The sequence below is a fragment of the Vanacampus margaritifer genome, chromosome 5, assembly GCF_051991255.1.
Source record: "Vanacampus margaritifer isolate UIUO_Vmar chromosome 5, RoL_Vmar_1.0, whole genome shotgun sequence".
Taxonomy (NCBI): domain Eukaryota; kingdom Metazoa; phylum Chordata; class Actinopteri; order Syngnathiformes; family Syngnathidae; genus Vanacampus; species Vanacampus margaritifer.
The window spans coordinates 28725101-28731481 of record NC_135436.1 but is presented as its reverse complement, the minus strand read 5'-3'; the positions used below and the strand labels follow the sequence as shown (position 1 = coordinate 28731481).

General features: G+C 38.4%; 1 non-coding gene across 1 annotated transcript; it reads left to right on the top strand.

Annotated features, from left to right (window-relative positions):
- The first annotated feature begins 5926 nt into the window (after positions 1 to 5926).
- trnar-ucg (transfer RNA arginine (anticodon UCG)) lies at positions 5927 to 5999 on the top strand. Its single transcript has one exon. It is a non-coding gene; the product is annotated as a tRNA-Arg (tRNA).
- The last annotated feature ends 382 nt before the right edge of the window (positions 6000 to 6381 follow it).

Sequence of the window (6381 nt, the reverse complement as noted above, 5' to 3'; positions counted from 1 at the left end):
TGTCCTGAAGTGACCATATATTAATCTTTGTAGCCTATGAAAATGTTAGTATTGGACAACCCTTGTTACCTCATCTGACTAAACTTGCCCACCATACAAATTTATCAAAATATTGGCACTAGCAGTGCATAGCTCGACTCATTAGCTTAGCGGGCACAACCCTTGTTGGCTAACTTGCCCACCTTGCAATCATTTTACAAAAATGTTGGCACTAGCAGTGCATAGCTAGACTCATTAGCTTAGCGGGCACAACCCTTGTTGGCTAACTTGCCCACCTTGCAATCATTTTACAAAAATGTTGGCACTAGCAGTGCGTAGTTGGCCTCGTTATCTTAGCGCTCACGTTATTTGCATAATGTTAGCATTTTTGTTAACAAGCTAAGAAACCCAGCGCATCTAGCTAGCCTCGGTCGCTCGGCTGGATAAGCTTAAACATAATTTTGTCTGTCAGTATTCAAATGACCGAGGGCAAACGCATAGCCTTATCCAGTCCACAGCCTGCATTGATCCGTTTTAGTTGCCGCATGAAAATGCCGCATTTGTGATTGTTCTTATTGTTTTACAACGTACCCCACACCAGCACAGGTGTTCCATTACCATTTGTTGTTCCCTCCATTTAAACCAAAACATCTGTTTGGAGGTGAATACGCCTTTGGAGCTAATGGGTATTTCACCTCCAGGATCTATTAGCACGGGGTGCTACCTACCTGCTGGGTCTCAAACGGCGCAGCTAATTTTAGACGACTCTATTCCTTGTGCGACTAACAAGGTGAAGCACAAAAGCCTGCATCAATATATTATGCATAAAAGAGTGTTTGTGCGTGTGGCAGTGGCTCTGTTGAAACGTTTCATTTTCCGTTGTTCCTGTGGCAAAAAAAAAGTTCTATTCAATTTACAGGTAGCTACCACTGTTTCATTGTATACTACAGTATGATTGGTTCATCCGGGGACTGTAAATTGTTTTTGTAACCTCACTTTTGTAAATAAAAAAGGCAATTTAGTAACAGCTAAATTCTTCAGGAGGAATTTCACAAGCACAGAGAGGCTCCAATTTACAAAGAGAGTACGTGCGAAAGCGTACTCTGCGTTCATTATATTGAGAAACGGCCTATTTTGACTTGGAATTTGCTGTTTGATGACATGATCGAATATCCACCTACTTAGTAAATGAGCTATTTCAACACCCCACACGTGGAAAGATAATAAATGAGATTCATCAACCCGATCTATGTCATCGGGATGTTTGCTGTAATTAAAAGCAGCCTCATTGTGTGGACATACAGTAGCTGTCTTAAGTCTTCTGATTAGCAAAAATGGTTCTGATGTTATAGGAGAGACCGGGGCTAGTTGTATCATGGGTAAGTTGTCACATTGCGATTTTCTTCTGTACTCTATGTGCTTTGCGCATACCCAAAATAAAAAATTTCAACTTCATATATTTTGAAACAGGCGTCGTACATTGAAAGATTCTAGCAGCAAATCATGTGGACTCGTTGGAGGAGATATTCAGGCATCTTGTCATGCCTCAGTCACTGCTCTATTTTAAGCTAACTTTAAACTAGAGTAAGTATTAGCCAACATGGTAGTTTGGGGCAACTTGTCTCAGTCATTTTGGGGTTTGTTGTCACATATGCAAAGAAGGGGCCAATAAAAAATGCACCTCTGGTAACTCTGATGCGTCTGAAGAGTGAGGAAATGAGTTTGCCAGGTTTTGTTTCATTGTTTAAAAATGGATTTTCCAGTTGTCGGAACTACAGTATGTCTACATGTCAGGACTGGTTTAAGTTTCACGATGAAACATCCATCCATTAACCAAAATGCTTTAATTCAATTTAATCTCAAATTTCCAGTTAAAAAAAAAAAAGCAAAACAGGCATTTAAAGCTGAGCGCTATGACCTCCATGCCAGCAGTTCCTAAGGACTTTAATCGATTCCATTATATTTTATGTTAAATTTTATGTTTGCTCAATGACTATGGTTCAAATTTTCAAGATCTATGATAAACAATTTCTCTGGCTGTAAAAACAAAAAAACAGGAGAACAAGGATAATTTTGTCCTTGTTTTAAAAATCCAACGTGACATCTTACCCCATATAGTGTGACAACTTACCCATTGGTGTGGCAACATGTCACATGTTCACTCCTTCTATTTGATGGCCTATAACTCTGCCCTGACACAAAGTATGAAAATGACATGAATACAAAAAAATATACCTAAGACTTTGGTCTTTCGTATGGTATACATTTTGTTTATATATGATGTATTGATTCCAAGAAATATATAAAAATATAAAAGTGATACAACTAGCCCCGGTCTCCCCTACGGGTCATATCACCACCAGTGCTTGACATTTACTTGACGACCTAAAAATGCATTTTAAGGGCCAGAAAAATGAACCGCAGTCTTCTGTGTGACTCACATGTTGAATGAGTCACATACGGTACGAGCGAGAGTCACGTCAGGGCAGGTGTGACTTATCTCCGGCAGCATTTCCTCTTTTTAAAGAGATTCGCCGACCGCCCGGTCTAATGTCTCTCATCATATGAGGCGGCTCCTCGCGTCGGTCTCGGTCTCCTTTTCCCGGGACTCCTCCATCCTTGAAATTGAAGACTGGAAGCGAACTTATCACCTCTCATTAGCATCATCCGCCGTCCCATACGGCGTTAACCTTTTCACTTAGCGGTGTTCACGCCGAGTCGGCGGCTCTCTTTCACATGAATTATGACTGGTAATATTTCAGCGCATGGATCCCTGACATCCAATTTGATCCCGCGAAGAAGGAAGCCGCCTGTATTGTGTCTGCGTCCGACCTACTGGACCTAATTCAATTAAAATACATTTCCATTTTGAGGTTTAGCAGAAGATGAGCTGCTTGACTTTTAGATGGAGTCAGTGAGGTTGTCGAACATCACGCGACTGACTTTTGGCCGTGACATTTGGTAAATAAGTCGTGTTATTTGTGCTCAGTCAACTTCAATTCGTCAACCATCAGCGTGAAATATGGTGGGATTCTTTTTTCGCCTCTTGTTTGTTTGCCCATTATTGTTTCCTTGCAGGGTCCTCGGAAGAAAACAAACTCTTTCACGGGCACCACCAGCTGTCAAATTGTCTTTTGCAAAAGTACTTTTCAAAAGTCACTCTGGTTCTTTTCTATTCATTGTGCGAATTGCTCATTATGAAACCCTTTCAAAGTGAGGTAAACATTACATACTTTCAAGGATATTAGAGATATTATGCGCATTTTTCCCAATTAAAGCAAAAAAAAGTATTGAAAAGATATCTGTGACATTACCAGAACAATAAGACTTTTAAAATGTCTTTTCTTTCTCCAATACACTGCACTCCTAGCACGTAGCATACATTTTGAGGGTGGGTTGTTTTTTATTAGTTTTTTTTTAAATGCCTTGCTTTAGTTTTCTTTTTTTATTAGTTTTAGGTTTAATATTATTTTTATTTTATTTTGTGTATTTCTTATGGGCAAGATTTTTAAAAAATCATTACTTTAAGTATTATGTAGTCAAAATTCAACCAATTTTTTAACGTTTTTTAAAAACAACAATCCGCAAAATGCCTTGCTTTACTTTAGTTTTTATTAGTTTTAATATACGGCTGTGGTGTATAATAGAAATAAATAAATTGAAAATAAACGCCAAAGGCTCAAACAAAGATGACAACAAACAACATTTTCACTCTTATTATAATTATCTGTCATTAGTTTAATATATGTAAAATGTAGTTTTGGTTGCTTTTATTTTTTTTTAAAGCATTTTTATTTTTGTTAAAAATGTTTGATTCAATTTTAGTTGCAGTTATTTTGCTGGATTTCGTTCACTACAATAACCTTGGTATGTAATGAACCTTCGCAATTTTTGGCAATATGGACCAAACCCTACCACAAACAGCAAATTCAAGATTGGGACACCCACCAAAAAAGGGTTACAATTCCCTATAATGGCTACAAGAAGGCGGTAAAGCACTTTTTCCCGCTATAAGACATGGCTATGTCCTGACTAAATAAAGCTCCGCCCCCTCACTTCAACGTGCCATATTTTACATTAGACATGGCTTGAGCCTGCGCACAATGTTTTTTTTTTTAATGAGTGTGTTTTTCAGCGAGTAATGGAGGAATTCACAAATGCCAAACCACCAACATGGTTTACTGCACATGTATTGCATTGGCTTGAAAATGTATTTAATTTCCTACTGTAGGGGGCGCCCTGGAGCAAGAAGCCAATTGTTCCTTTCCGCTGCTTTAACAATGAAATCAATCAGCACTACGGCGGAGTTTCATAAAAGTGTTCCAGTAAGTAAAACATCCATTGCCAAATGTTCCAAGCAGATAACGCTGATTATTCTATTTGATTGTTGAATAAATGTTTCAGCCGCTGCGCTTCGTCCCCCGCACCTTTAATCTTTAGTGTCCGCTGACTCGCTTGACTTAATCCGCCTTCACTTTTTTTTTTTTGCCTTGCACCTTGTCACACCAGGAAGAAAATCTCAGGCTGGGTTGCACTAAAGTGCTTTTTGATGAATAATTACAGATATTGTTTTTCTTCGTCATCTTCATTACAATGCACGATATCAATAAAGACCGAAGGAGACATGTTTTTGCATCCGGCTTCCTTCAAAGCGCGTACATTTCCATGGCAACTCCCTTCTGATTGTGTTTTAAAATTTGCATCTTTGTTGTGAACACTGGTAATGCACACACATTGTTTTCCAGCTTAGCTTTACAGACATTATCTAAACTCTTCAGAATGAATAAATTACTAAAAGAGAGGCATCTTGGGGGGGGGGACACAGAAACAAATTTTTCTCGGGGTGAAACTGGGGTGAACATGCGAGCGGGGACGGGGAGAGAATTTGATTCAAGCGCCCGAGCGCCAATGTGGAATCTGCTTTGAATGGTCTTGTATTATGCAACATCGCTTTTGGATTTGGGCTCTGGCAGGGCCGTCAATTTGAGTGCCAGGCAACCCGAGGAAAAAAAAGACATCATAACACAAAAACAACTGGACTGTGTACTGCTGCGTCTTGTGGCTATGCCTTAGTTTCTATATTACTGTAATAAATACATGTACAGGTAGGCTATTGACATTTAAAATCAAATACTCGTTATCAGTAACATTCTAAAATAAAAAAAATATTCTGAAGTAAGCAAAATAATAATACACGTTGTCCTTTAAAAAAAATAAAAAAATGCATACTTCCTACTACCCTCACTTTTTGTAAAAAGAAAAAGAAAACAATGGCTTTTGTCAAATTTTCCTCCATTTTGTATTTATTTTTTTGCTTATGAAAACGTTTGTTTGTTTGTTTTTCCAGCAAAAAAAAAAGAAGTCACATGTCTGTGAGTCCCTCCGTAGTTGTGTCCTGAGGTGACCATAGATGAATTTTTGTAGCCTATGAAAATGTTAGGACAGGACAACCCTCGTTAGCTAATCTGGCTAAAATTGCCCACCATAACATAATTTTACCAAAATATTGGCACTGGCAGTGCATAGCTAGCCTCATTAATTTAGCGGGCACAACCTTTGTTAGCTAATCTGGCTAATTTGTCCACCTTGCTATTATTTTTACAAAAATATTGGCACTAGCAGTGCAGTTGGCCTCGTTATCTTAGCGAGCTAACCAGACAACAAGTAGGGCTCACGTTATTAGCATACTGTTAGCATTTTTGTCAACAAGTTTAGAAACCCAGTGCAACTAGCTAGCCTTGGTCGCTCAGATGGCTAAGATTAAACATAGTTTTGTCTGTCAGTATTGTGGATTATTGCTGTATAATCGTTGCTCATGTGCAGAAAACACTGGTAATTATCGATGGGCCCTAAATTTTCCAGGAGCCACTAAAGTCGAAAAAGAAAAAAATGGCTTTAGTCAAAAAAGTTTGCTTATGAAAACAATTGTTTGTTTGTTTTTCCACGTGACTGCGTGGCCTAATGGACAAGGCGTCTGACTTCGAATCAGAAGATTGAGGGTTCGAGTCCCTTCGTAGTTGTGACCATAGATAAATTTTTGAAAAGAGTGCAGAAAAGAGAAAATATCCACAGTTGATACTGTTGTTGCACTTAATAAAACAAGCTAAAGGGCGAACTAAATACAACTGACATGTCTACAGTTATACATTGTTAGCTATATGAATATAGCCTATTACTGCTAGTTTGAACCAATTGTAATCCCACCATCTGTGGTCAAGGAAAAACAGCCACTGGTGCCATTTCAATTGCTTTGTTAAAGAAAGGTAACCCCTCCAGCATTTTATTTGATATAAAATCTATTTATAAATTATATTATCAGCCCCCTTTTGTATTGGTACTGGAGCTGTGCCTGCATGCACCTCACATGCGTATATTGTATTAATATAAGCATGAAGCTTAAAA